Source organism: Musca autumnalis, unplaced genomic scaffold (genome assembly GCF_047663935.1).
Source record: "Musca autumnalis isolate F117 unplaced genomic scaffold, ASM4766393v1 scaffold_4, whole genome shotgun sequence".
NCBI lineage: Eukaryota > Metazoa > Arthropoda > Insecta > Diptera > Muscidae > Musca > Musca autumnalis.
The window spans coordinates 139023361-139045326 of NW_027411977.1; the positions used below are offsets into that span (position 1 = coordinate 139023361).

The 21966-nt window shown below is 36.8% G+C and overlaps 1 protein-coding gene across 2 annotated transcripts in view; it reads right to left on the reverse strand.

Moving 5' to 3' along the window:
* Window positions 1-21966, reverse strand: part of trh (PAS domain-containing protein trachealess) — a 249941-nt gene that overhangs the window by 160184 nt on the left and 67791 nt on the right. The window lies entirely within an intron of this gene.

A 21966-nucleotide genomic window follows, 5' to 3' on the forward strand; every position in this document is an offset into this window, starting at 1 on the left:
AACGTGTTTTTCTCGAAATTACATTTTGAAATCGGTGCCAATTCTAGCTCGAAAACTAATAAACTGATTGTCATACAATTTTATGAGGTTATCGAGGACATAAAAATCTAGTCCTTCAACGACCTTTTTATTTAATATTTTTTTTTTGCCCGTTTTATGACCAGAAACATAAGTTTTTTCAGTAAAAATTGAAATTTTGACGTCCACCATATCAGTAAAATCTAATATTTTAAAAAGAAATCGATCGATGAAGGACTAGATGTTTTATGTTCTAAATAAGCCCACAAAAATATATGACGATCGAGCTATAGTTGGCACCGCAAAACCCTTTTACTAAAAACCAAATAATATTTAACAAGTAAAAAAGTATCAGTCGGCTTTGCCGACAGAGATATACCCTCAGCGTGTGTGTATTTTAACCATCTTTTTCCCAAAAACGCATGTACATATTTAGGGTTTTTTTTAAAAATTTGGGCATATGAACCGACAAAAATTTTGTTTGTGATTAAAAATCAAAATTTTTGCAGAGGAGATTCTTAAAGGAATGGATCGACATATACCATTATGGAAGTGGATCTCCAGCCACTACATATGGTGCCATAGGGGGTTTTTACACCCTTCGGGCTGTTTTCTCAAGAAGTATGGACTTGACTCTGAAAAAAATTTTACCATCGTAATTGAGGCAGCGGATGCAAGTTGCTTCAACAAAAATCTTATCCGAAAATTTGTGCGAGAGGTACCGGATGGAGTGGACAAATATAGTCCATATTTGAACCTGATCTATATCTGGTAGATATATTAGGATGTGTAATGTATGCACCAAATCGGCCACTCCCTTCAAGAGTTACCGTACGAACAATTTTTCCGAACATTTTTGAACTTTTGTGGGCGAGGTACCTGAAGGAGTGGATTAGTATGGCTTATCTTCGAACTTAAACTATGTTTGGACAAAATATTACTAAGGTCAAATTTTGGACCGAATCGGCAGATCCGTTCGAGAGTTACCTTGCGCTCCAACCACACACACGGTGTCATAGGGGTTTTTTTTGCAACTTTCAGGCTATTTTCTCAGGACGACTATGAGATTAAGCCTGACTATTTTGAAAAACAAAATAGAAGTCGTCATCCCAAACAAAAGACGCCAACCCTCCTAATTGTGAGACCGGGCACCGTCGAAATGTTGTTTATTGCTGTAGTATGCAATACCAACAAGTTAGTTATGTGTTTTGTTTGCAAGTGAAGTTGCTCGAGTTTAGGTAGTGCCAAAGAAATTCTCGATCAGAGTGTTTCTTTGCGCACGTATCTATTTGATCTAGCAATTGACACTTGGGTATAAAAAGTTTCTTGTTGAAAAACAAGAAACAAGGGAACTGATGAAGATCTGTGGCGAGATCGGAAACTATGTATTCCCTGCCTTACCCCTTGGTAAACATCGCCAATTTTTTCCCACTAATAAATTAAAGTTGTTTTAATAAAATATTAAAACAACGACTATGGGATTAAGCCTGACTATTTTGAAAAACAAAATAGAAGTCGTCATCCCAAACAAACAACGCCAACCCTCCTATATATATTTTAATTTTGTAAGACAACAAAATTGTCGTTGTCGTAAATTGTTCGTGATACCAAAAAATAACCCTACGACAACGACTACGCCAACGACTACAAAAACGTCTACGCCAAACAATTATTTTGATTGTAAAAACTGTAGGGTTGGTTTATCTCCTGTATTAAAAGTTTAAACATGATCTACTAACACTTCTATTAATTTTTGTTAACAAAAAGAATTCATTCAAATTTGATATTTTTGCTTTTAAGTATGAATACATTCATAATACCAATCAATCGTTTCGACAAGTTAACTTGCAATTTTGGATACGACTTCGCCAACCGTAATAAGGCTGATTATCTTATGGTATAATGGTTGTCATTCAGCAGATCAGTTTCATTGTTGTAGCCTGTCCGATCCATAATATTGTTGATCCAGGATGTTTCTTTTCTTCTTCTAGCTCTTTAATTTTTCCCTTCAAAATTGCTTGTAAGATGTTGTATTTGTTGTTCCTTAATACGTGTCTAAGATACGCTATTTTGCGCCTTTTTATTGTTGTTACATTCATTCTTCTCAGTACTTCGTCATTTGAAATTTTCGCAGTCCATGGTATTTTCAGTACTCGTCGGTAAATCCACATCTCGTAGGATTCCAATTTTCTTTCATCAGACCGTCCAAACTTCTGTTCTATACATCAGCACTGGCCAAATATAGTATTTTATGAAACGTAGTTTTGTCGTTATGTGACTTTTCAGAGTTTTACTGAAAATATCTCGCGCCATCTCTATTCGCCTTTTTATCTCTTTCGAGGGATCCCATTTATTAACATCCCAAGATATTTAAATGTTCGCACTCTTTGGCATGGGAATTTTGTCTGCTAATGATCATGTATTTCGTCTTCTTCATGTTGATCTTAAGGCCATATTTCTCATTTACACGTGCAAGTTTCTCTACCAATTTCTGTAGACCGGATATGCTTCCAGCCAGTAACGTGGCACGGTCCGCATATCTCATATTATTGTCAAGTTTCCCATGAATTTTTATTCCGAGGTTTTCTCTTTCGAGCGCTTCTTGGAATATATTCTCTGAATACACGTTGAATAATAAGGTAGATAAAAGGCACCCCAGTCTAAAACCCCCTGATATGGCGATTTCTTTTATTGGTTCACTACATCAATTCGTGCTACCTGATTCCAGTAAAGACTTTTTATGCATGGAAGTTCGATGTCGAGTATCTCTTTAGTATGTAAGATTTACATTAAGTTATAATGTTTGACGGTGTCGAACGCCTTCTCGTAGTCAATAAACACATGAATACATCTTTCTGGGCATCCCTACATTTCTGTGTTATAATTTGGATGCAGTATAATGCTTCTCCTGTGCCCATTCCTTCTTTAAACCAAACTGTGTATTTCACATGTGAGCTTCCCATTTAGTATATCTTCCACTATAGATTATTTTTGGAAATATCTTCAAAGCATGACTCATTAAGCTAATGAGTCTGAAGTCACTGCATTCTTTTGAATTATTTTTCTTGGGAATTGCATATGATGATGAACGTTGATTTGAGCCATTCTTCTGGATAGTTTCCAGTGTTATACATACTTACTTTGCTGGCCCATTACAGAACATTTGTTCCATATCCGAACTAAGAAAATAACTCCAATTCTCTCCGTTTGCTGCTTCGCTTTCTGGAATACCGCGCCTTCTCATCTCTTCATCCACTTTTTGCTCCATCTAAGCGTAGGCCTGCCTATTCTGAGTGCACCGCCATGTGACACATAGTTATACGCGGGTTCATCATCGCTCATTCTTATGATATGGCCTAGCCAACGCAATCGTTGCATCTCGATACGTTAATCTATACGCATGTCGTTGTATAGCAGATACGGCTCGTGGTTCATGCGACGTCGATATTCACCATCAACGCAGATTGCTCCATAGATCTTTCGAAGAAATTTTCTCTCAAACACACCAAGCACTGCCTTGCCTGCTGGCGCAAGTACCTAGGCTTCAGAACCGTACATGTTTATACCCTACACCACTATGTGGTAAGGGGTATTATGTCTTTGTGCATTTGTATGTAACATACAAAAGGAAACGAAATAGACCCATAGTTCCTTTTGGGGATATACATATAATCACTTTCTGAGTCGATTTATGCATGTCCGTCCGTCTGTCTGTCTGTCTGTCCGTCTGTCCATGTATTTTTGTTCGCAACGTACAGGTCGCATTTTTTGTCCGATTCAGCTGAAAATTGGGGACTACAACTTTTTTAGCCATAGGAAGAACGCTATTGCTTTTGGTGAAAATCGGTTCAGATTTGGATATAGCTCCCATATATATTTTCGTCCGATTTCACGTATTTGCTGCACCAAACACGCTATATACGTCCGATTTCGATAAAATTTGGAATGTGTGACTGAATTCAGTCTAGAAATAAATGTGCCAAATTATATCGAAATCAGTTCAGATTTGGATATAGCTCCCATATATATGTTCGCCCGATTTCACGAATTTGCTACAGCAAACACGCTATATACGTCCGATTTTGATGAAATTTGGAGTGTGTGACTGAATTCAGCCTAGAAATAAATGTGCCAAATTATATCGAAATCGGTTCAGATTTGGATATAGCTCCCATATATTTTTTCGCCCGATTTCACGTATTTGCTGCACCAAACACGCTATAGACGTCCAATTTTGATGAAATTTTGAATGTGTGACTAAATTCCGTCTAGAAATAAGTGTGCCAAATTATATAGAAATCGGTTCAGATTTGGATATAGCTCCCATATATATTTTCGGCTGATTTCACGTATTTTCTGTACCAAACACGCTATATATTTCCGATTTCGATGAAATTTGGAATGTGTGACAGTTTAGAAATAAATGTGCCAAATTATATCGAAATCGGTTCAGATTTGGATATAGCTCCCATATATATGTTCGCCCGATTTCACGAATTTGCTGCAACAAACAAGCTATATAAGTCCGATTTCAATGAAATGTGCCAAATTTTATCTAAATCGGTTAAGATCTGGATATAGCTCCGATTTATATTTTACATATTCACAGTGGTGTAGGGTATCATATAGTCGGCCCCGCCCGACTTTGATCCTTTCCTTACTGGTTTGTTTGTCGTGATGTGGCTTTGTTTTTAAACTGCTTACTTAATCCAAAGTAGCATCTGTTGGCCAATAAAATTCTTCTTTTTATTTCACAACTGATGTTGTTTGTTGTGTTGACGACGGTGCCGAGGTAGACGAAGTCCTTTACTACCTCGAAATTATAGGAACTAACGTCAACAGTTTGTCCGATCGGGGACTCGTTCTTCCTACACCTTATCGGTTTTGAACAGCTCGGCTGGTAAGCCGTCGGCTCCGGCTGCCTTATTATTCTTCAGCCGTTTTATTGCTGTCTTTACCTCATCTTGGCTGTGCGGTATACATTCATTACTATCTTCTGGGATTGGATCTGTGGTATCTTCGCCGTCTTCGCTATTATCGGATACCAACAGTTTGGAAAAATGTTATTTCCATATCCTGAGCATACTATCTGTATCAGTTACCGAATTACCAAAGCCATCAGAAAAATTGTGCGCACGATATTTCTTGAAGGGAGTGACCGATTTGGTCCATACTTTAGACTTTAGACGATATTTGTCCACTCCTTCGGGTACCTCCCACACAAAATTTCCTATATGTTCACTTTAAGACCTGCTCTCGAATCACTTTGATTTTTGTTGAAGCAACTTTCACTCGCTGCCTCAATTACGACGGTAAAAGTATAATAATATATAATTGTTCCACAAACATACCATACGGGACAAGGGAGACTTCTCTCATATCAATGAGTGCACCCCGATTCATATTAGCTCAATGATATGGGACCTACAGTTTATCGCCGAGTCCGAACGGCGTGTCCTAAGACACCACTTGTAGAGAAGTTTTACATGGCTGAAATACTCAGAAAATGTCGCCAACATTACTGAGGGGTATTTTGCCAACGTTGAAAATTTTGGTGTTTGCCTGGCCGGGGAATCGAACCCACGACCTTCAGCGTGCAAGACGGGTGTGCATACCATTGCACCATGTTGGCAAGTATGCTTCTTGAGTAAAAGTATACTTCTTGAGAAAGCAGCCCGGAAGGTGTAAAAAGCCCCTATGGGACCATATATAGTGGCTGGGGGCACGATAACTCTCGAACAGATCAACTGATTTGGCCCAAAAATTGTCAAATGTTGCCCAAATTTAGTATTAGTTCGAAGGTGGGCAATACTGGTCCACAAAAGTCACTAAAATTGTATGCACGATATTTCTTAAACGGGGCACACAATTTGGCCTAAACATTGGATCTCCTAATATTTTTTTCAAATTTAGTTTAACTTCTAAAATGGCCCTTAGGGTACCTCCCCCACAACAGTTCAATATTTGTGTCTAAGTGCAGTTTAGTGTCTTTGGAAATGTATACCGATGCTGTTTGTTGTGGTCCTGTTTACAGCGATATTATGTTTTCCGCGAATAAGTCCAGGCATATTGGTCCAAAAGTAATACGATCACTGAAATCACTAGTCGGAGCGATATCTATCAAAAATATATGACTCCAAAAAAAAAAAAGATTCACTTCCGTAATGAATTATGTCGGTTCATTCCTTTAAGTGCCTTCTCCGCAACTTTTTTGAACTGTAATCCTAATCCACATTTTCGTCGGCAAGTTCAAATGTCCAAAACAGGCCACAAAATACGGAATAGACCCTAAACACATTCGATCTGACCGTAGATGAAAGTTTCAATTCACATAGGCTGAGGGTATATCTCTGTCGGCAAAGCCGACTAATACTTTTTTACTTGTTCTAGGGGAGGGTTACTAACACGATGCCAAACCCAAGTTTTTAACGTTTGAGTTTTTTTCATATTTTGCATCAAAGTATGAGTTTCTCTGAGTTTTTTATTTGTTCTAACTATTTCAAAACGGTCAAACACCAATAACAACAAACCATTAAATATAAAAAATAAAAAACATTTTTTTGGAAAAACAATTTTCCGAAACAAAAAAACTCCTTGGATTTTCATAAAACTCATATACTCATACTCATTAAAAATGTCTATTTGTGTAAAAGGCTATTTATATGGGAAACGGTATAAAAAAACACACATTTTTACCTATGTATTTCAAAAAATTTAAAAAAGTGTTAAACGGACGGAGCGGGACGTGTACAAAAGTATATATGGGCTGAAAAAGGACACTCTCGGACTTCATTCTGTGCAAACGGAACTGCGTTCCAAGCTGCTCCTTAAAAGTTCTAGTCCACTAAAGTTGGAATTTCACTAAAATTTAGTAGCTGAAGAAAAATAAAATAGCTCACTTCGTATAAACGCTACGATAATTTATTGAAACGGTTCTTATAGACAACAATCCTACCTATCTAGGAGCACGTCACACCTTAGAAATATAGAAATTAACTATCAGTGACGACAAAAAATGAAGGTTTGGACAGTAAAATCGATTCCTGAACTGTGCGTAGTCGCTTAACATCACGACGTTAGACGATATCTTTTTAGGTAAAAAATCGATAGCTGAATGACCACCTATAGCCGCTTATGATTTTCATAAATCAAGCAAGTTTTTAAAACGCAATATTCTTTAAATATAGAAAATTGTGACCTTAAGCCCTCACACCGCGTCGTGATTGTTACCTCTAGCGAGGGGGAAATGTATATGAGATTTATTTCAAATAAATCACAGTGCCTACGGACCTAACTATTCTCATTGCATTTTCATAATAAACAACTGACCAAAATTATAAGTCCCTTTACCTTATAACTTGTTGTGGTATAAAACTCCAGGATATAAAAAACGTTTTGCCTAAGCAAAACAAAAAACTCTAAATTCCTATTGTTCAGGCATTTTAAAGCAAAACAAAATTTACAGGACAATCTAAAACAACAACAACCACAAAAAACTCACGAAACATTAAAGTTTTGATAAAATAATTGAGATAAAGAAATAAGTCATAACGAATGGAGGGCATCATTCACAATCATTTGAAGCCAAAGGAATCGACAGAACAACAACAACAGCAAAAAACACCCAGAATACATTTTTCCTGATGTCGCTTCTGCTGCTGCTGCTGATGGTGATGAAACCGAAACGTTCGTTCGTAGACATTGTCAGCAAACCGAAAACTTATAAATATGTATGAATTTTAAAATTATTGGAATCGCTCTTTTGATGAACCTGAAGATCACACCGCCAACTAATAACGAGTAGAACCTGAAATATACAACAATGAAATGACCACAACCGAAGAAGGGTCGTCACAATGATGCCAAAAAAAAAACTCCGATCAACGCAAAATGTTTTTTCTCATCACAATCTGGAAAAAAGGCATCCAAGAATCATCCTCGGACAGATAGATAAACAGACATCAATGAACCCAAGCATCATTAATTTGAACCATGACTATCGCGGGTGATATTTGATGGTCTGAAAAACGTTTATTGGAGGTGTTTACGCTATACACTCACCATACATACATACATACAAAGATCCATTTATTCAACAGGATTTACTATTGTACAACAAAACAACGCTGTACCTAGATTGGCAGTAGTCTTTAATGATAATTAGTTTTGATGGAAGTAGAGGACGAGATTTCAGTCGAATAAATACCAAATTATTCACACCATAACAACAAGTTTAGTACAAAATTTACTGATGATGTATTTAAAATGATATTGCCATAAAGGAAACTAAATAGAATATGTGTCGCATTTAAAGGTCCAAATAAACGCATCGAATGTAATCCAGAAAAAAATACAGTATGCAAAGTTCATATTCGTACACCCCACAAAACTGAATAAAATCGTTATTTATTCAACATTTTTTATGCAAATATGTAACAATTGATGCGAATTATAGAATTTGAAAAAGAAAGATTTGAAAATATCAAAAAGAATTTTTAATTTATTCCGCCATTTATGTATAGATGGCGCCCATGTGGGTGGCAAAGTTCGTATTCGCACACCTAGAAGCACTATATATTTGTGGTATTTAAGGATTTTTTTTAGCAAAGTACCACTAATTTTTGTTCATTTCGTCTATTGGAATCCTCGTACTGTAGAAAAATATAACAACAACGATATTTTTATTAAAATTTCGCATAAATAAAAGGTCGGACGAACAAATACTTAAGAAAAATGAAATAGATATGATTAACTATGACAATTTATTCCCGAATTTTGGACGAAAATAGCTACTGGCAGTCCTTCTGCAACAAAATTCGAGGTCCCATATGCAAATAAAAGATGCCAGCGCTTGGAAATGCAACGAAACGTAATCCGGGATAGGGTAATATAAAGACATTTTTGGATTCTACTGCGTAAAAATTCGCAAGTTTCGTTCTATAGTTGGTCTAAAATTTATTAAAATTTTAGAATACAGTTTTGAAAATCATATTATGTCAAGACATATCGGAAATAACGAAGAATAACAGATTAATAAGGACCAAAATTTAATCGAAAATAATGCAGTTCTTCAATAGATTTCCTTTGAAATTTATGAATTAATTTTGGTCCATTCGGTAAAGAATTAATATTCTCTAGAAGTAAAAACCGTTATTTTGCAATTTTGTAAGCCATAACTCTCGTTCATAGTAAGCGTACGCAGACAGTATGAAGACTAGTATAGCTTAATTGTCAATCATAATTTCTCACAGTTTTCGACATAAAATGATTTTCGAACCCGTATTGTAAAACTTTAATACATTTTATGCAAATATAAAACGGAACTTGCGATTTTTACTGCGTGGAAACTTTGCATTTCCAAAGTCTGGAAACATATATTTTCATATGAGACCTCGAATATTGTTGCACACGCAGAAAAATATATGTTAGAAATATGTTTGGATCCAAACAAATATTTGTTTGGGACTGATTGCAAACAAAAATAAGTTTGGATCCAAACATAATTTGTTTGGGTCCAAACAGATATATGTTTGCAACATTTTGTAACATATCTCAATGTTATATGCTTGGGTACCAACATATTTTTATACCCTCCACCATAGGATGGGGGTATATTAAGTTTGTCACTACGTTTGTAACTACTTGAAATAATCATTGTAGACCCCACAAACTATATATATTCTTGATCAGCGTGCAATTCTACATCGATATAGCCATGTCCGTCCGTCTGTCCGTCTGTGGAAATCACTCTATCGTCCGAACGGATTGACGTAGGTGGATGTAATTTTGGGAAAATCTATTATTTGTACGTAGGACTTTTGGTATTGAAAGCGGGCTATGTAGGTCCACGCTTTCGTATAGCCCCCATACAAAATGATGCGTGACGCGTCGTCGTTTTAAGGAATTTTTAAGATATTTGTCCCATTTTACCACCGAATTGGTTGTAATTTGGTATTTTGTGTCTCCAGAGGCCAAAAAACATTCCTACCAAAGTTGGTTTATATAGGTCCACGTTTTGGTATAGCCCCCATATAACGCCCCATATAAAGTACGCGTCATTTTAATATATTTTGAATGTATTAGTCCCATTTGACAACAGAATCGGTTGCAACTTTGTATTTTCTGTTTCCAGAGGCTAAGAAACATTTCTACCATAAAATGTTTATATAGGTCCACGTTTTGATATAGCCCCCATAGGATATCTCCCGATTTTCGGTATTTTGAAGGTTTTGGCCTCATTATCACACCGAGATGGCTGAAATTTGGTATTTAGTCTTCTTTAGGCGTATAAAACTTTCCCCCAGAAATTTGTCGGTATAGGTCCACGCCATCATATAGCCCCCATAGAACGGTAACTTCCGATTTTCGGTATTTTAAAGGTTGTGGCCATATTAATCCACCGAAATGGCTGAAATTTGTGGTGGAGGGTATAAAAAGTTCGGCCCGACCGAACTTAATGCTTTTCTCACTTGTTTTATGTTAGAACATATTTTTCATGGGTGGACAGAGGATGTTTGTAATAAAGTGCTGTGTGTATGGTGTAATAGGAGACGCAGAATGTTTGTGATGTGTATGCGCAAAACACGTGTGTTTCGTGCTTTGTTGTTGTTAATCAACGTAGCAAGCGAAGAGGAAAAGAAAAAATATTATTAATCTTTTTTCTTCAGTGTTCTAGAGACAATCGTTAATTAATGACGGTAAAGTGAGTGAATAAATCAGTGTTTGGTCTTTTCTTAAAGAAATTGTGCTTTTTAGTAAATTTAATGTCCAATACATTTTATAATTGAATCAAAAAGGTGAATGGAAATATTTTATTAGACAATGAAAAAATAGTATTTAATATTGGTAATTACATCAATACATTTTTCATATACATACATACATACATATGTATGTATATTTGAAATATGGATGTATCTATTTATTACATTATATAATCATTTGATTCCAGATGCGGATTTCCCGCTGATGATTTGAACTTTGAAGAAAATGTGTTTAATATCACAACTAAGGAGAAGCGTTCAACAATCTTCTTCTTATATATAAAAGACAATGTGTGTATGTTAGTATGTTTGTATGTTCCGTATAGACTAAAAAACGGCTGAACCGATTTTCTTGAAAATTTCAGAGAATGTACAGCAGAGAATGACTTCGATCACAAAAAATTTCATCACACTCGTTTATTTACTCGATTTTTGTTCATAACGTTGTTGTGTTTGATCTGCATAGAATGATTGTTTTTAAATAGGCTCGAACAAAACGATCAGGTTTGATGAGTTTTATCCGCACACACAAAGTGAGCGTTTGTGGTTGTGTGTTTTGTTCAGTAACAAGGAATGATCGAACATATGACTCGTTGGTAAACGTTCATAAATCTGATTTTCGTTTTCAATCGAGTTTGCTCTGGCTCAATGATTGTTCACGTGTTCGCTCAACTCAGTGTTTTTCTTTAACATTTCGGAAAATAGCAGTTAGTTTTTTGTTTATGAATTCTCATTGCATGAAATGCAAAATTAATAGGAAATTTGAACCTATCAAATGAATTTACTGATATTTTTATAATATTTATAAAATATTTACTTTAAATAGCATTTGCTGTAGTATGTACATAGTATCATATACTTACATATATGAAACATAAAAAATTAATTTTGAATTAATTAATTTATTAAATCATAATTTTTAAATCATATAGGTACATACTTTAGTCCCGGTCCACACTAACGTGAATTTCATTAAAAAGTTTCATGAAATTAGGTGTTCTTAAATCGAATTCCCCACTACAGCAATTTTATGATTTTACTCTACTCTAATTTCATGCAATTTTTTCAATGAAATCACTCTAGTGTGGACCGGGACTTATTGAAATTAATATTTGTTGTACTTTTATAAGAACCACTGTTGTCTCAAATCCAAATGATATAAACGATTTTTTTTGTTTTTTTATATATATTTAATTTCTACTAATTTATAAATTTTTTGTTTCCTACATACACATTTTAAATATTGTAAATCGAAAATATCCACCATTCATACAATTATTCACTGCAACTCATTTTTTAACACACACACATACTATTTTCGTCTGTTGTGATTTCAATCAGAATAAATATTCTGAGTTTGAGTGCAATCAAATCACAAACTTCACAAGGAAAAATCAAAATAATAACATTCGCTGTGGCTGATCGTCCCGTTAGTAGCAATCAAATATGAGTTCGTAAACAAAGCAATCAAGCGAGCCACTTGAACGTGAACATCCAACTTCATTCAATTCAAGTTAGGTCACAACATTTTTTGTGTTTGTGTGAGCGACTCGAATAAACAATTTACAGCCGACGGTCTGATTGAATTGAATTAGTTTTTTGTTATGAGTGTTCGATCATACAAAATCGCACTAAAAGCCAGTCTCTGATGTACAGGGAACACCGGCGGTGAAAATAGGCTATATATTTTGTTGAATTTCGGATGGGGCGGGAACCTCCCCCATGCCCTATTTTTTAAAAGCGCTATTTTAACAAAATTGACGAACGTGTCGAAAAGAAAATTAATTTGCGAGACAATGGTTGTTGTGTCTCCGACCCTAGGTACTGATGTGGGGCCTAAAGACCCGACCACGCCCACTTTTTAAATAGCTTATATATCAAAAGCTGCTTAACTGATTTTTTTGAAAATGTCAGAGAATCTACTGGTAGGACCCGTGATGAAAAAAGATTATATATTTTGTTGAATTACGGTGGGGCGGGGAACCTCCCCCATGCCCTATTTCTTTGAAAACGATAATTTAACAAAACTGAAGAACGTATCGGAGAGAAAATTAATTTGGGAGACAATGGTTGTTGTGTCCCCGTCCGTAGGTACTGATTTGGGATATATTTTGTTGAATTTCTGAGGAGGCGGGGTAACTCCTCTTTGCCCTATTTTATTAAAAACCTGTCTTTGCCTTACTGAGCCGATTTTCTTTAAAATTTCACAGAATGTACAGCGATGGCCCACCATGAACACCCGTTGTGAAAATAGGCTATATATTTTTTGAATTTCAGAGTGGTCGGGGTACTTCCCCCATGCCCTCCTTATTTTAAAACCCTTTTAGCACGCCCATTTTTTAAATTCGTTATATCTCCAAAACTTCTGAACCGATTTCCATGTCATTTTCAGATGATGTACAGGGAAGGCCCCTGGTGGAAATAGGCTATATAAACTTACGAACGTGTCTGCTTCCCCAACCCTGGGTACATATTTTAGCCGTAAGACCCGACCACTCCCAATTTCTGAAATATGTTACAAATCAATGGAAATAGCAGATGTTATGCATAACGAAGCTTTGGTCTTATTGGAAAGCAAGTTTTTAGATTAGAAGGCAACATATCGATAGCTACAGCTTCATCAGGAATACATTATAAGAATGTGCAAGGACGACACAGTCGACCCTAAAGTTGCCACTGGACATTCTTTTGATTGAATTGCACACATGCAATATTAAATAGAAGTTATCATCTGGAACGCATGTACGATAGCACATAAAAATTCCCAAGAAGCTTTAGAACGATTCTTAAAAGATTTAAGAGCAATTCACGTTTAGATTTCAGACAAACACTGCCAGTTATACTATTCCAGCAGATGAAATAAATGCATGCCTCAAGTCATCAGTTAACATACCGCCAAAATTTCATATAGACACCAACATTTCTGAAGATGTTTTATTTTAGTCACTTGCAGTTCCCGACTATTTTTCGACGCAACAAAAATATAATTTACTTAAGAAAAGGTAACATAAAACTATTTCAAGGGCCAGCAACGTGGACCGGGCCGGCAAGTGTTTCTATATAATTTTGCCTTTTTAAAAGTACGACTTTTTATAAGTTATTTCATTCAGTTTTTTCAGTTTTGTCAGTTTTGTCATTCTTTGGAATTTTTTATGTACCTATGTGTCTGCTGTGCTTTTGCTTTTTTTTCTATGCCTTTCAATAAAACACCACCATTTATAAATGTGCTGAGAGCAAGTGAGCATACATTTCAATGTGTTCCACATTGACATTTACGCTCCCTTGCTCTCAGAAAGCGCCCACTGGTGCATGTGTTTTTTGTGGTTTTTGGGTTTGTATTTGTTTGCAGAACCCAAACATATATTATGTTTGGGACTGCTTGCAAACAAATATAAGTTTGCTGCAAAATATGTTTTTGACATATGTTAGAGAGGCCATTTTTTCTGTGTGCAGAAGGACTGCATTTTTCTTAAGTATTTGTTCGTCTGACTTTTTATTTATGCAAAATTTTTAATAAAAATGTCGTTATTGTTATTTTTTCTACTGTACAAGCATTTCAATAGATGAAATGAACAAAAATTAGTGGTACTTTTCTTAAAAATATATAGTGCTTCTAGGTGTACGAATACGAACTTTGCTACCCACATAGGTGCCAGCTATACCTAAATGACGGAATAAATTAAAAATTAGTTGTGATATTTTTAAATCTTCCCTCTTCATTGTATTTCTCATCAATTGTTTCACATTTGCATATTAAATATGTAATTAACAACTATTTTATTCAGTTTTTAGGGGTGTACGAATATGAACTTTGCATACTGTATATCTTCCGACAACACTATGCATGAGCCAATCTGGGGTGTGGGAAATTCAAAGTGGGGGTGATATTATTCGGTTAGTAAATCAAACCCCGAAAAGGGTTTTTGGTTATGAGGCCAAACATTTTTAAACAACCTAAACCAAAGGCAATGGGCATAGATAGATTCATTGGCATAGCCCCCATATAACATATATCCCGATTTCGAGATTTTAGGATTTTAACCATAATTTCTAACCAATTTCGCCAAATGTTAGTATTTTGAGTTTTAAGTAAATAGAAACCCTCTAGGCAAAAAGTCATGAATATAGGCCCACGTTTTGGTATAGTCTTCATATACATATATATTTTAGGTACCTCCTGATTTTAGCTATTTCGATGGTCTTGTTACATGTTCAAATTGATTGGGCTCTAATGTGCCACCTTTTCGCATTTTTAATGTAGCTCCATATTTTGGAGTATATTTTTTATACCCTAAACCACATTGTAGTAGGGGGTATTATGTCTTTGTGCATTTGTATGTAACATACATATTAAAGGAAGCGAGATAGACCCATAGTTCCTTTTACACAAAAAAATATTTCATTAATTTTTACATATTTTCGTTCATGAAGTAGTTTTTTATACTGTACACATAAGATGCAGTTTCTTATATCTATCCGAAAGCCAAATTTTTTTAAATATGTAAGATTTTCATTTCCCTACATTCCCATTATTTGCTTTCATATATCCTCTCTAGTTTGGTAAATGCTCTCAACTTTGTTAATTTTTTCTTTTGGAATGGACTCATCGACTCACCATCCCATTGACACTGTATCAACAAACCACAACACAACAACCTGACTGAAATACAGCTAAACACTTTACGCTAAACTACCACGTCACAACAACTAGGTTAGGTTAGGTTGATAAGAGGGGTGATCCTAGATCACCACATGCCCATGTGGACATACGCTTAAGCCATAAGTAGGCCTGTTGTGCGCTCTAATTTTGGGTTATGGAGGATTATCTTTTTTTGACTTAGTCTAGGATCTCTGTCCTATTTACATAGTCTCTGATCTTTTTGAACTCGATAGTCCTAATTTGGTCGAGTCCTGGTATAATGTCATTCCCTAGTAACTGGGTTCTCAGATTTGTGAAGGCTTGACAATGGCAGAGGTAATGTTCCAACGTTTCGTCGTCCTCTCCGCATGCTCTGCATTCACTGTTTTCTGCACAACCTATTTTGTGCAGATGCGCTTTTAGACCTAGGTGACCTGTAAGGATTCCTGTCAGTCTACTAATATATTTTTTACTTAGTAAAAGTAATTCTTTTGTTTTGTCCTCGTCTAGGTTTCCCCATAGGATTTTTCTGTTTTTTCCCTTCTCTTCACTACTCCAGAGAGATACATGTGCATTTTTTGCCCATGTCTTTAGTTCTAGTCGCGTAGCTTTAAACGGCTTAGCGTTTTCTAGACTTACCGTGGGTTGCTCCTTGGCTTGTTTTGCCAAGGAGTTTGCTATTTCATTACCCCTAATCCCGGTATGCCCTGGTACCCATATAATGTTTACCTTACCGTGTTGAGAGTAATTATTTATAGATTTAATACATTCCAAGACAGTTCTAGATTTCACTGTCTTGGTTGATATAGCTCTAATGGCAGCTTTGCTATCCGTAAGGATATTTACAGTGGTAGGCCTTGTGTGAGTATCAAACCAAAGCAGACACTCTGTTATCGCCCGGAGTTCCGCCTGCAGGATCGTGTTATGATCCGGCAGACGGAGGGAGATTTCCGTTTCCGGTTCCATTATGTAAAGACCCAGTCCGGTTCTCCCCCCTAGCACAGCCCCATCCGTAAACCCACAGCTTCCAGCGGGAATCTGTGCTAGAGCTCCCCCGATCCACATGTCTCTGTCAGGTATTGACACTTCACACAAGGCTACTTCACTAGTTTCAGGTATACGGTCCGATACTACCTGATTTATAGATTCGCTTTTCGATTCACTCGCTCATCGCCTTTAGCCTTACAGCTGCGATGGCTGCCTCATACCTTACCTGAATATCTATTGGCTGTACAAACAAAATTGTTTCTAGAGCCCTAGTCGGTGTGGTCCTCATTGCTCCGCTAATGCTTAGGCAGCATGTTCTTTGGACCTTTTGCAATATTTCCACATTGCATTTTTTGTCCATGGCTGTCCACCATACCACAGACGCGTACGTTAGAATTGGTCTAATTACGCTTCTGTATAGCCAGTGTATCATCCTAGGATTGAACCCCCATTTTGAGCCTATCGCCCTTCTGCAGGTTGACCAACATATTTGGGCCTTGTTAGCCCTTTCTTGTATATGGTCTTTCCATTTAAGTTTCCTATCCAGAATTACTCCTAGATATTTAACTGTACGGGAGATATTTATTGTCTTATCTAGAAAAACTGGTTCCTCGTAGTGTCCCATTTTCGTTTTTCTAGTGAATAGACATAATTATGTTTTTTCCGGGTTGACGTTCAGACCTCTCGACCTGGCCCAGTTAAAAGCAATTTTTAGAGCCGTTTCTGCTCTTCGACAGAGTTGATTCGGATTCTTTCCACTCAGAAGTATTATAACGTCGTCTGCGTAGCAAACTGGGTCAAATCTTTCTTCGGTTAGGGTCCTCAACAGACTGTTTATGGTGGTAACCCACAACAGAGGTGAAAGTATCCCTCCCTGTGCCGTTCCTTGTCCAACTTTGTCTCTTATTATCTTATCTTATATCTTATTTTCACGTTGTATAGCCCGCAGCTTATCCATATTTTCCTTAGCATGTGGTTTATCCAGTTCCTTAAGGCCCAGTCTACCTGAAACTCGTCTAAGGAGTGGATAAGTGTCTCGGTGCTTACGTTATTGAAAGCGCCTTCGATGTCGAAGCATACAGCAAGTGTGTAAATTTTCATTTCGAAGGTTCTTTCTATGTGGTGTACTACCTCATGCAATGCGGTTTCCACTGATCTGCCTTTAACGTATGCATGTTGTTTGAATTTAAGCATATCGTTGGGGATCCTACTCTTTATCATGGTGTCGACTGTCCGTTCCATTGTTTTGAGTAAGAATGAAGTTAAACTTATCGGTCGATAAGATTTTGGTGTTGCATAACTTGCCTTGCCAGGTTTGGGTATAAAGACTTCCCTTGCCTCCTGCCAGGCTATAGGAGTGTATGCAAGTTTTAAGCATGCATTGAAGATCCCGACCAGTTTGGACGCAATAAAATCCACTTCCCTCTGTAGTAAAGCCAGGAAGATCTGATCTGGTCCAGCTGCTTTATATGGTGAAAAGCTTAAAATGGCTTGTTGGACCATTAAGCTGTCGATCTTTGGTGCCTCTTCCGATGAGTTAATACATTCCGTCGATGCCTCACTGTTAACCATGGTATTCTGCGGGAAGTGCGTTTTCATCAGAAGGCCTAGAGTTTCTTCTGTTGTTTCAATCCTTTTTCCATTTCCATCGACCAATTGCTCGGTCTGTGTATGGGTTTTAGATAGAAACTTTTTAATCTTTGAAACGTCATTTACACTATCCACCTGTTCGCAGAAAAGCTTCCAGGAGTTTCGTTTGGCGTTTCTTGTTATTTTGTTGTATTCCTTCACAACAACTTACAAACCAAACAATAATACAATATTAAAGCATTATAAAAAGCAGCAAGACTTGTTTCTGGTTTGGTTGGTTAGTCAATAAAAAACAACTCGCAGAAATTGTTTTTTTTTTTCAATCTCTTAGAAGAAATCAGTATTTTTTGCTTTATGAAAGGCGTTCATGAAATGCAGAAATTTGAACCTTGACAAGACTTTTTGAACACTATTCCAAAAATGCAGAAATATTTTTTTCTGTGCAGTGATTTACATAGAATCACTTTCTGAGTCGATTTATGCATGTGCGTCCGTCTGTCTGTCCATGTATTTTTGTAATCAAAGTACAGTTCGCAATTATTGCCCGATTCAAATAAAGATTTGGGAAGATCATTTTTGGTCAAAGGACGAACGCTATTTATTTTGGTAAAAACCGGTTCAGATTTGGATGTAGCTCTCATATATTGTAGGTATTCGGTGCACCAATAACGCTATGCATGTTCAATTATTATGGAGTTTGAAATGTGTAACGGAATTAGGTCTAGAAAAAAGTTTGCCAAACTATATCGAAATCGGTCAAACATTTTTAAATTTTGTGTGGTAGGTACGTAAAAAGTGAACCTATATGGTCCATCTTCGAAATTGGCCTAATTTGTAACAAAATATTGCTAGAACAAAAATATGGACCAAATCGGTTGCTCCGTTCGAGAGTTATCCTGCGCTCCAACCAGCCAGACAGACGGACGGAATGAAACGGATTTCGTCCAAACATACTTGGGGTCTAAAACCATTATATCGATGAGGAACATTTTCATCGTATCACTAGTCAAAAGGTTGGTGGTATAAAAACCCAAAATAACTTCTTAATCTGATTGAGATGAATGTTCCTCAAAATTTCAAGAAATATAACATCCCGGACGACATTTGTGATAATCATTGACGGAAGAGGGTGGAGCTATAGACTCAACATTGATCCATGCCATTTACCTCCTGTAATAATACTGCACCGCAATCCTTTAGAAAGAATGCTGAAGGAAGGAAAGAGGATGAACTAGCTGTAATTTGACATTTGAGGTTCTCAGTGGTCACGAAAGCTCTCTACCGAAAATCATCAACATAGGTCTATGTTTTGGTATAGCCCCCATATTACGGTACCTCCCGATTATCGGTATTTTGAGAATTTTAGCTAAAATTTTTAACTATACTAGTTCTAATTTGACAGTTGAGGTTCTCAGTGGCCACGAAACTTCTTGACTAAAAATCGTCAACATAGCTCCATATTTTTCAATAGCCCCCATATAACGGTACCTCCCAATTTTAAACCAAACTAGTTGTAATTTGACATTTGGACATTGAGATCGAACAAAAAATCTACACCAAAAACTGTTAAATTAGGACCCTGTTTTGGTATAGCCCTTATATAACGGCACATCCAGATTTTACGTATTTTGAGGATTTTTGCTGATTTTTTTTTACCGAACTACCTGTCTATAACGGTACTTCCCGATTTTTTGTATTTTGAGCATACCGTTTTTGGTATTTTGTTGATTTTAACTACAATATTCATTTTTTCCATCTGTGGGTGGTAACTTTTCAACATTTGCTTTTCACAACCATTATAATGATATCATCATGGTCAAGGACTGATCACATAGTTATTTTGGTAATAATAAATAGTGGTACCTTAACTCTAATCCACAACATTTGCACTAAGTCTCGTGCTGCTTAATTAACTACATAAAATCACGCGATAATATAAACAAGTAAATAATTAATATCTTGTTAACAAATACAATCTCTGACAATCTTTATTCTTATTGACACCCCATGCAACCTAATAATTTAAGGCTCTAATGACAAATAAACATGTCATGTTTTACACTAACCCTTCTCACTATTAAGAGTGTGAAAAAATCACCAAACTCCCTACATGGAACTTTCCTGTGCTTAAAATAAAATGCAATAATTGAATGGGAAAATATCACATTGTCAACACTTCGTAAATGCCTCCCCTCAAGGTATTTATTTTATAAATTACTCCAACACCCTAAAACCCAATGAATGCAACAATAACAATAATATGTAATTGTGATGCAGCAACTTTTAAAGTGTGGAACATGCAACATTGAAAAGAGCTGCAGGCAGACGACCATGTGGCAACAGCAGCAAACATTAAGTATGCGAAGCGCGAATTTGTACTTTTGCACTTTAGTTCCAGTGCCACAGCCCGGGCTACTTTGTCCAGAATGAGTGTCACACGCTTTACTACCAACCAAGTCAACCGACATTCACTTGCACTTGTCAGCCATCGAAGAAGCCTTTGGGCCACAGATATTTGACACGGCCGCGGCGGTTACACTATGAATGATGGACTACCAATGAACTCACACTAAATGTTGCATGTAATGAGGCATGCAACATGCATGCTATGTGCATATGATTAGTTGAAAAGCGCGATCATAACGTAAGTTAATAACATTTGTTTTACAATTTCCGCATTGTTTGTCAACAAACAATTGGGGGTTTTACCCAGATTTTGTTTTAACTTGAACTTTATTTATGATATGCAAATTGAACAAGTTTACGCTGCTGGGTATTTTGGCCAATAACTAAATAAGTACATGTGATATGATCTGATCTTGTATAATGGCTTGTCGATGATGTGCTCTTTGTAGGTATCCAGCATAATTTGTAATGAGTTTTTGGCTTTGGGCTGTGTGAACATTGATAACAAATCACATCATTGCCATCATCAGCGATGAACATCTTCTTCATTGGCATCAATATAAGGTGATGGTATGTATAAACTGCATGTTAATCGGATTCGATTCGATGTTCAGTCATATGCTCAAACTTAAACAATTCCGGAGATATAAACCCGCCTTGGGGAACTTACTGTTTCGCACTACGGTGTTTGAACATGTTGTTTTTGAATATCACAGACGACTGGCGTCCACACATATAGTTGATTATATAACGTTTCAAACACAGCTGGAGGGTAGTCTTGTCTACATCCTCGAACAGCTTTGCATGATTGACGGTATCGAAGCCTTCGATATATCAAAAGCCACCATGACTGTTCGGGTGCACGACCAGCTCAGGTTCAGTCATCTACTGATATATAGGGATATGGCGTGTAATTCTGCCGGCGAAGTACACCCTCTTCGTCCTATCACTGCCGGGGTGCTATATAAACAGCCAGTTTAAATAACACGCGCTCCTCTTCGGGTCAATTACTTTCACACTATTGCCCACAATTTACTTAATCCGTAACCTCTGCTAGGAAATTTGGCGTGCTTTCGGGTATTCGACTAACAGGTATGTAGCGAGCGGCTGCTGCGGTGCTGATGTCCCGAAAATTTCTCTCAGCTTCCCAAGGATCTGGCCATCAAGTTGTTGTCCATTTCGGTTCTCTGGCAATTTCATTCAACCCTTATCAATCAGCATCCCCATTGTTTACAAAGGTACGGGGTTCAGAGATTATGAAGTCAGATGCTCTATTTACAGAGACGATGATAGGAACTTGGTCTGAGCAAAGGGAAATGATGGGTTGTCATGATACGTCATGTATCAGACCTGGTGCCACAATGGTGATATCTGGCGAACTGAGACAATCTCCTCTTATCCTCGTAGGAGCGTCTTCATTCACCGTGTAAAAAGTGGAGATACCCCTCTGGTCATTACCGAAATGCCACAGCCCAGCCGGCAAGGTTTTCTAGCGCTTTCGAGCCATTATATCAGGAAGTATGAACTTGCAACATTGCACCAATGTAGTAGGGACCGCGAGGA